Source organism: Girardinichthys multiradiatus, chromosome 9 (genome assembly GCF_021462225.1).
Source record: "Girardinichthys multiradiatus isolate DD_20200921_A chromosome 9, DD_fGirMul_XY1, whole genome shotgun sequence".
Lineage (NCBI taxonomy): Eukaryota > Metazoa > Chordata > Actinopteri > Cyprinodontiformes > Goodeidae > Girardinichthys > Girardinichthys multiradiatus.
The window spans coordinates 35,278,033-35,287,875 of record NC_061802.1 but is presented as its reverse complement, the minus strand read 5'-3'; the positions used below and the strand labels follow the sequence as shown (position 1 = coordinate 35,287,875).

Sequence of the window (9,843 nt, the reverse complement as noted above, 5' to 3'; positions counted from 1 at the left end):
AAAGTGTTTTTAATACAAAAAACGTCAACCTTCAAATAATCATGTACAGTTATGCACTCAATACTTGGTCGGGAATCCTTTTGCAGAAATGACTGCTTCAATGCGGCGTGGCATGGAGGCAATCAGCCTGTGGCACTGCTGAGGTCTTATGAAGGCCCAGGATGCTTCGATAGCGGCCTTTAGCTCATCCAGAGTGTTGGGTCTTGAGTCTCTCAACGTTCTCTTCACAATATCCCACATATTCTCTATGGGGTTCAGGTCAGGAGAGTTGGCAGGTCAATTGAGCACAGTGATACCATGGTCAGTAAACCATTTACCAGTGGTTTTGGCACTGTGAGCAGGTGCCGGGTCGTGCTGAAAAATGAAATCTTCATCTCCATAAAGCTTTTCAGCAGATGGAAGCATGAAGTGCTCCAAAATCTCCTGATAGCTAGCTGCATTGACCCTGCCCTTGATAAAACACAGTGGACCAACACCAGCAGCTGACACGGCACCCCAGACCATCACTGACTGTGGGTACTTGACACTGGACTTCTGGCATTTTGGCATTTCTTTCTCCCCAGTCTTCCTCCAGACTCTGGCACCTTGATTTCCGAATGACATGCAGAATTTGCTTTCATCCGAAAAAAGTACTTTGGACCACTGAGCAACAGTCCAGTGCTGCTTCTCTGTAGCCCAGGTCAGGCGCTTCTGCCGCTGTTTCTGGTTCAAAAGTGGCTTGACCTGGGGAATGCGGCACCTGTAGCCCATTTCCTGCACACGCCTGTGCACTGGTGGCTCTGGATGTTTCTACTCCAGACTCAGTCCACTGCTTCCGCAGGTCCCCCAAGGTCTGGAATCGGCCCTTCTCCACAATCTTCCTCAGAGTCCGGTCACCTCTTCTCGTTGTGCAGCGTTTTCTGCCACACTTTTTCCTTCCCACAGACTTCCCACTGAGGTGCCTTGATACAACACTCTGGGAACAGCCTATTCGTTCAGAAATGTATTTCTGTGTCTTACCCTCTTGCTTGAGGGTGTCAATAGTGGCCTTCTGGACAGCAGTCAGGTCGGCAGTCTTACCCATGATTGGGGTTTTGAGTGATAAACCAGGCTGGGAGTTTTAAAGGCCTCAGGAATCTTTTGCAGGTGTTTAGAGTTAACTCGTTGATTCAGATGATTAGGTTCATAGCTCGTTTAGAGACCCTTTTAATGATATGCTAATTTTGTGAGATAGGAATTTTGGGTTTTTATGAGCTGTATGCCACAATCATCCGTATTAAGACAATAAAAGACCTGAAATATTTCAGTTAGTGTGCAATGAATCTAAAATATATGAATGTTAAATTTTCATCATGACATTATGGAAAATAATGAACTTTATCACAACATGCTAATATTTTGAGAAGGACCTGTATATCTTTAAAATACCATTAATAAAAGTGGGGGCGGCTGTACTCAGCCGGCCGAACTGCTGTTTTGTTACCTTTCCTCCAGGTCATGGGGAAAACCGCTTCAATTAGGGACAACGTCCCCTGGGAGCTTCTGTAACCTCTGCAGGCCTCAAGGAAAAGTCAAGTCACACTTGTCTTATTATTCCCCTTTTATGAATGAATGCTGGGTACTCTCAACAGCAAACTACTACCTAACTTTGTTGCATACAATCGGCGTGATTGTGGTCACTTTTGGACCCAAGTTGAAGAGATATGTCTGCTTGCCGGCAAGGAGACGTTCACACGTTGTGTCACTCCATCCGGTTCTCCTGGAGACCTGTGTGGTAGAGGCCACCATGCTGGAACACAGCGTTTTTGGTCAAACAGTGACGCTGCGGGGTGTCATCTATGACTCCTCCTCTTCCTGGCCTGAGTTAGGTGCAAGTTAGTGTGACACTGAAAGGTGTAGAAAAGTTCACACCTTTGTGTGTACTGTTCAGAATCCATGTTCATCCATCTTGATCTAATATATAAAATCCATTTAAGTATATAGAAGTTTGCGTTTGCCATGTGAAAACGTATGAAATCAACAGATCAGAGGCTTTACTTTCCATTTTCCATCCTTTCATGATTTTTCTGCCAACTCATTGAAAGTATGCTAGTGGAGATTTTGCTTTTCTTACGTTTCAAGAGGTGACAGGGAGGTTAGTGGTGTTGTGTATCTTAGTGTAATGTCCTGGAGGTACCTCAGAACCACTAAAGAGTTGGAAAATGAGTTGGTCATGTAGGGTGATAATCTTGTTCTCAGGGTGAGGGGCCTTTTTGGAGCTGGAGTGAACGTGTTAATGTGTTTGGTTTGAAAAGATGTACAAAGGTGATTGTTACCTGAAACCAAGCTTCTGAAACCAGGACCCTCTGCTGACACGCAGAGCCTATGAGGATGAATTAGTTTGATCACCACAATGACAAAAGGAAAAGCTGAAAGAAAGAAAGGTGTTATTGACAGTGTTAAAAAAAAAAACACTCTTTAAATCGGCATTTGACTTTCTTCAGTAAACAGGACTCTGTGTAGGTGCTCAGTCTCTTCTTCCTGATAAAACTTGCCCTGACGTCTAGTTCTGATGGAAAATCCTGAAACTGGTACTAAAGAGTGTTTTTCTTCCAAAGCTCAGAACTCCTCCCATCTGCTCCCCACCTGACGGCCTTTCATCCAGACAGGCTGCACCAAGAGCCAGACTGGAGCGCAAACATGGGACAAGAGAGTAAAGACTGGCAGGTATGCAGAGACTCGGCAGGTTTAGGGAAACTTGGACTGACATAAACTGGTCCTGAGGGTGGGAGAGGACCAGACAGGTAGAGTTTAAAGGAAAAGATGGAAGAAAAAGAAGCCTCTCACTGTTGTGGGTATAAACCCAGACACAAACATAAACATTGGCAAGCACTTGAATAATTCCCCTTTTCTGGCTCCCCTTCACCTCTGAATGAGCATAAACAAACTTAAGATGGAAAGCCATTAGTTGGGCCCAGTACAACCAGAGAGACAGCAGTCTACAAGTGAAGGTACAATTTGTTGTATCAGACCATAAACATCTAAATCACATCGGCAGTAAACTCAAGTGGCTCTGAAGAAATTTCATCCTGTGAGGAATTAGTCAGTCGTTTTTAAATCCATGGCCTGAAATAGAAGAGGGAAAATAGCCAGTCTCATATTTCACCTCCTCAACAGGAGACACAGAAACACTCCCACATGTTAAAATCATAAAAACTATCTACAGTGCCTTGCTAAAGTATTCGGCCCCTTGAACTGATCAACCTCTTGCCACATTTCAGGCTTCAAACATAAAGATATAAAATTCTAATTTTTTGTGAAGAATCAACAACAAGTGGGACACAATCGTGAAGTGGAATGAAATTTATTGGATGTGTCAAACTTTTTTAACAAATAAAACACTGAAAAGTGGGGCGTGCAATATTATTCGGCCCATTTACTTTCAGTGCAGCAAACTCACTCCAGAAGTCCAGTGAGGATCTCTGAATGATCCAATGTTGTCCCAAATGACTGATGATGATAAATAGAATCCACCTGTGTGTAATCAAGTCTCCGTATACAGGTCCTTCTCAAAATATTAGCATATTATGATAAAGTTCATTATTTTCCATAATGTAATGATGAAAATTTAACATTCATATATTTTAGATTCATTGCACACTAACTGAAATATTTCAGGTCTTTTATTGTCTTAATACGGATGATTTTGGCATACAGCTCATGAAAACCCAAAATTCCTATCTCACAAAATTAGCATATTTCATCCGACCAATAAAAGAAAAGTGTTTTTAATACAAAAAATGTCAACCTTCAAATAATCATGTACAGTTATGCACTCAATACTAGGTCGGGAATCCTTTTGCAGAAATGACTGCTTCAATGCGGCGTGGCATGGAGGCAATCAGCCTGTGGCACTGCTGAGGTCTTATGGAGGCCCAGGATGCTTCGATAGCGGCCTTTAGCTCATCCAGAGTGTTGGGTCTTGAGTCTCTCAACGTTCTCTTCACAATATCCCACAGATTCTCTATGGGGTTCAGGTCAGGAGAGTTGGCAGGCCAATTGAGCACAGTGATACCATGGTCAGTAAACCATTTACCAGTGGTTTTGGCACTGTGAGCAGGTGCCAGGTCGTGCTGAAAAATTAAATCTTCATCTCCATAAAGCTTTTCAGCAGATGGAAGCATGAAGTGCTCCAAAAGTCAAGTCAAAGTCCAGACCTGAATCCTATCGAGAATCTGTGGAAAGAGCTGAAGACTGCTGTTCATGAACGCTCTCCATCCAACCTCACTGAGCTCCAGCTGTTTTGCAAGGAAGAATGGGCAAGAATTTCAGTCTCTCGATGTGCAAAACTGATAGAGACAAACCCCAAGCGCCTTATAGCTGTAATTGCAGCAAAGGGTGGCGCTACAAAGTCTTAAAGCAAGGGGCTGAATAATATTGCACGCCACACTTTTCAGTTTTTTATTTATTAAAAAAGTTTGACACATCCAATAAATTTCATTCCACTTCACGATTGTGTCCCACTTGTTGATTCTTCACAAAAAATTATAATTTTATATCTTCATGTTTGAAGCCTGAAATGTGGCAAGAGGTTGAAAAGTTCAAGGGGGCCGAATACTTTCGCAAGGCACTGTATCCTCAGACCCTTGTTTGACTGAGCAGAGAGTGGAGAGTAAGGCTTGATGTGACTGATGCACAACAGAAAATGATCAGATCCTTCACCTGACACACTCTGTAAGAAACATATTTAAAACAGAGTGACTGGGTGCAGAGTTTCCCCTTTGGAAGGCACAAAGACAAAGATGACTGCAGCTCCACGGTCTGACTGGTAATGACATCATGGCTGGGTCTGCTCCCAGAGGCCCCAGCTGCTGGCACAAGTCCAGCTCTACATATGCAAACAGCCACACGTTTTACAACAATGCACCCACAACAAATATCTCTCTGTGTCTCTTTATCTCTCAGAGAATATGCTGAGCTGTTACCAGTCCTACAACTGGTGATAGTCTTCAATGACCTTTTTTCTCTTCTTTCGATGCTTTTTTACATCAGCACTCAAATTTCAAAGACAGTAAACAGAAACTTAACTGCAGCCTCGTAAAAACAGCAAAATGTGCAAACAAAAAATGGCAGGGCTGTAGTTTTTCCTTTTCACTTAAGTGTGACATTTATGTGAATCCAGTGTGGATAATTCTGCACAGGAGGTGATAACCGCACGCTCTACCAACTAAACCATGTGCAGGGTAAAGCTGCTTATACAGTTGGGCTAAGAATTCTGTATACTTCATGCAGATTCAGATTTTAAGTGATTTGACCAACTGGCTGGAAAGAATATTTATTCAACCAATATTTGCTTGGGGAAGCTAACTTATCTATAAAGCTTCTTTAGAAATAATTAGAAATATTATATTTCTAATTATTAATTATATTAGAAAAAATTAACAACTTCAGACATTTTTAACTCTGTTATTTCAATATTGGCTAATGATAGAGCTTTTTTTAATTTAGCTGTAAACGCATTATATCAGGTGGTAAACAATAAGCTTGCATATGACCTTGTTGCTATGTCAAAATCAAGCCATCTATTGTCTATATGCGCTATGTCCTAAACCAACATTTATGTTTATTTTATTGTAATCATATTTGATGTCAGTATATCATTGATGTGGAGCCTGAAACCAATATTTAAAAATAATTTTTAAAACAAAACTGCCGAAATGAATAAAGTTAAGAAAACTACAAGTTTGCTTTGAATGAAATAATTTTTTTTCTCATTTTGATTCAGAATTAATTAGAGCTGTAATATTTCGTTTATTGTTACCAAGAATGTTTGTTACAGCCTTTTTGGTTCAAAACGTATGTGCTATACCAGCAGGGCCTTGTTTTAAACCTGTACACCTGCAGAAGATGATGTGCAGATATAAAGCGTGGATCTCTACGTTTCACAAAACAACTTTAAAAACCAACACCACAACATGATGTTTGCAAAATTGACTGAGTTGACTTACCAGAGTCTGCAGCTGATGAGTTGGAGAGCAGACAGGTGGAAAACTTAAAGGTGGATGGAGCTGTAGCAGACTGATGAGCAGCTAATGGAAGTGTGAGTTTAGCTAGAAGGAGGTAGTGTCTTAGACCTGGAGCAGCTAGGAAAGCAATTACTCAAGGAGGTTTGGTCAGGTAAGTGTTCCTTCAGGTCTGTTTGGTAAAAGTGAAAAGAGTCAATAAACATGACCCATACAACAGGGAATCTCATGAAGATTGTTGTCTTGACTCACCCTCAGTAATGGTTGACCATGAGAGGTCAAATTTCATCAGGAAGCTTCTTAAATACCCAGAGGTGGATTGGGTGAAACTGTCATTTGCTACTGCAGCACTCTGCCTCGCCCACAGGTGGAAGACCTGCAGCTGTACAGAGAAAACAAAGAAGCACATCCAAACCCATGACCATTATGTCAGTGTTTTTCAACAGCACTATGATACATGTTGGGACCACAGCCATGGTTACATCATGAAAGGCCAGTAGGGACTTTTCTGGAACTTTTACAATAAATTGCATTAATCTTCTTCCGGCACAGCCAGGAAAAGAGGTAACAGCGGACTTCCCACGATGCCACTGTCCATATAAAACTGGCACCTTTCCAATGAATTGACCTCTTCCACGCCGGTGATGACCGGGACAGGAGAGACACAGTGCGCTAATGTCTCTTTGCTGGCAAACAGACATAAACTCTTCAAACTGGATCCAAGAGTGTCATACGATCATTGATCATATGCACTAAGTTAAGTAGGAATGTATTACTGTTCGTGTATCCGGTAGAGTCATTCATGAATGGGATAATGTACAAGCATGGCTTGACTTTTCTCTCTGAGTTCTACAGATCAGTGCTAGCAGGCAATCAGCTCACCACGTGCTCAGTTTTGTGTTCTTTGTTTGTGTGTTTTTAAAGTTAAGACAAACTTTACTTGAAGGGTGATTTTAAACACAGAAGATTGATCATAACGCACCGTTCGCACTTATGCATGTTAACCCTTTTATTAACGATATTTTATAGGTGTGTGTTTGATTCTGGTGCTAAGTTATCAGCTTATTTTGTTAGCTCAACTGCTAACAGCTAAGAACACGTGCTTGCCTGCTAAAGAATATTTATCCAGAAAGGTTGTTAGTTTTCAATCCAGTAAATAATAGTTCCCTTAACATTATTTAACTAAACTTAAAAACTAAGTAAACACCATTAAGCCCATTTCTCCAGAAAGTTTTGTCTCTTTTCCAAAATATTTCCTTAAATATTTTACTATTTCCTTAATAATATTTCTTTAAATATTATTTTAATAAATAAAGGCAGTTAATTAGACACCGTTGAGAAATGGTCATCCAGAAGGTTGGTTTTATTCATCAGATCATTCTTTAAAATATTATTTCATTAAAATAATATTTTATCTGATCTTGCATTGTGAATGGTTGTCTAAATGTTTGCTGATTATTGCCTAAGTTAGTTCCAAGACTAACTTAACTTCATTTCCAGATTCTTCAAGATAATCCTTGGTCCTCAAACATAAACATTGCATGGTAATGTTGCATCACTCTTTTGGTCATGATTTTCAATCATCTTTAATCAACTTGTTTATATTGTACATAGCCCATTAATCTTCCTTATTCTTTAATTCTGCTTGGTAGTTTAGTTGGATTGTTTTAACATAGTAAAGAGTTTGTTGATTGAAATATGTTTGACTTTGAGTTGACTTATTTTTGTTAATAAATTCTTGTATTTTAAGAAATTATGTGAATTCATTCCATGTTTGTGCAGAGTTTATGCTGTTCAATAATGTCAGAGATTGGCTCATCCCTTTCTATTTTGTCCTAATACCACCGCCTTACTGGGCTGGTATTCACAGGACAACCCTTAACAGACCAAAATATTATTTGATAAAATATTAAAGTATTAATATTAAATAATATATTCAGATTCATAGTCACAACATACATAACTCTTAATCACATAATTATTTACCTGAAATAATACCAAGCTGAATGTAAACCTCATTGGTGCAGCGTAAAATAGGCTAAAGTTTAAACCCAGCCTGAAATACAGCAGATATAGACCACACACTTTGCTGTGGCACTGTGCTGATTGGACTCCTAACAGCTGCGCTTCTATGGTGCATTCAATTACAACTCGTATACATCTCTATATCAAATCAACTCCTGTGTAATTTAAACATTTTTGTTAGTATTAAATGTCTGCATAGTTTCATTAAAAAATTACTGAACACTGGGTTTATTATTGTATAATCCATCTATTCATCCTTTGTTTACACCCACTTTATCTCTATTTATTATTTGACCAAATCATACCAACTCTTTACTAGACACGTTTTGAAAGCCATGAAGAAATTGATCAAATTAAGTAATTGTGAGAAAATGTTAACTTTCTTTGTTCACTGTTGAATAAAGTAAAAAAAAAAGTACATATTTTTGTTTGTTTCTCTTGATTGAAACATACGGAAAGGTTACCACACCTCAACTTTAAAGCCCAAGTACGTACCGAAACCGTCTTTTTTGGGTACCATTGCACCTGTACTGGTAATGTAGTATTAGACTATATTTTTTTATATCTGGGGTAAATAAAAGTTCATCTGGAACTTTCCCTGTTAAAGTAGTAAAGAAAATCCTTGGTCGAGATGAGCAGTGACAAGATCTCTTGAGCTCATGACCATCTCCCTTCAAGCACACCCACTAACTGAGCTTGGCCGACTTCTATACACAGAAGGTTTGGAGACTATAAGTATATACAGTCTATTTTTACATCAAGAAGACTGTGGCGTTCCAGGCCTCACACAGACACAGACAGCGTCTTTCTCCACATGATTACATGCAGTGCTTTCCCACCCTTTGTGTTTGTTTAATATGGCATTTCAGCAAGAGAACAGTATATACCGCTCCCATCTAAATAAGGCACAGCTAATTCATTACTGAGGCATCCTTTTAATATGCAAGTCCACCACGCCACATACGCTAGTAATTTGGTGCCAGCGGCTGCTGTATCGAGGTACGGGCCAGAGTTTACTCCAATAGGTTTGTCTCCTTTCTACCCAGCCAGCGGACAGCTCCTAAGCCCTCTATTTCTTGTCTAAAAATGCACACATGCTGACAGACACTGGCACACGTGCACACACAGACTTTATTGGGGCTGGCACCAGAGCTGGAATTTTGTCTGTCTCATAGCAAAGATGGTTAGAAGAGCCCAGAGAAGTGCTGAAAGAACAGATTTGAACTGCTGTGTTCTTGGCCAGTTTGTCACTAAAGTTGTGATAAATACTGTGAAAAAGAGGTTAATTTGTTTTAGATTAACAATGCGTCCCAACTGAATGCTGCCTGTCATATGAATTTCTTTACATATCATTTCTTTTTTAACTAAAAGTCACGTCACAAGCTAATTGTGTCAGATGTTAATAAATGGCACTCATATATAATATTCTCAAGAAATATCAGGATGTGACTGCTAAGTTGTGTTTATGGGTCTTAGTTTCAACACACCAAGCGCTGTCAGAAGGAAGTCACTCCGAACAATTCACCTTTTTCTTCTCATCTCCTAGACAAGGATTTGTAATTGACACTATTAGTCTGTACGTAGCCTGTATGTGTGAATCATTTGGTTTAGCATATGAAATAAAAGGACCTTGTGCCAGTAAGGTACGTGCCACTGCCAGGTGAGGTGGGACTGGCAACCAGGACAGGAGAGTTAGAAGATAGGATACCTGTGTAGCGTTACCAAGCACTGTTTCAAAGTCTGGCTGTCATGGCAACCTGCTACACAGGATGATTGATAATCTCTCTGCAACATGCCAAGAAGTTACCCACATCTTCCTCATTGTCTTTTCTTCATT

General features: G+C 39.9%; 1 long non-coding RNA gene across 1 annotated transcript; it reads right to left on the bottom strand.

Moving 5' to 3' along the window:
- Positions 1 to 1,402: 1,402 nt before the first annotated feature.
- LOC124874366 lies at positions 1,403 to 6,366 on the bottom strand. The gene is made up of 3 exons (XR_007039781.1): positions 6,234 to 6,366; positions 5,967 to 6,153; positions 1,403 to 2,387 (listed from the first exon to the last, which is right to left on the bottom strand). It is a non-coding gene; the product is annotated as an uncharacterized LOC124874366 (long non-coding RNA).
- Positions 6,367 to 9,843: the final 3,477 nt, after the last annotated feature.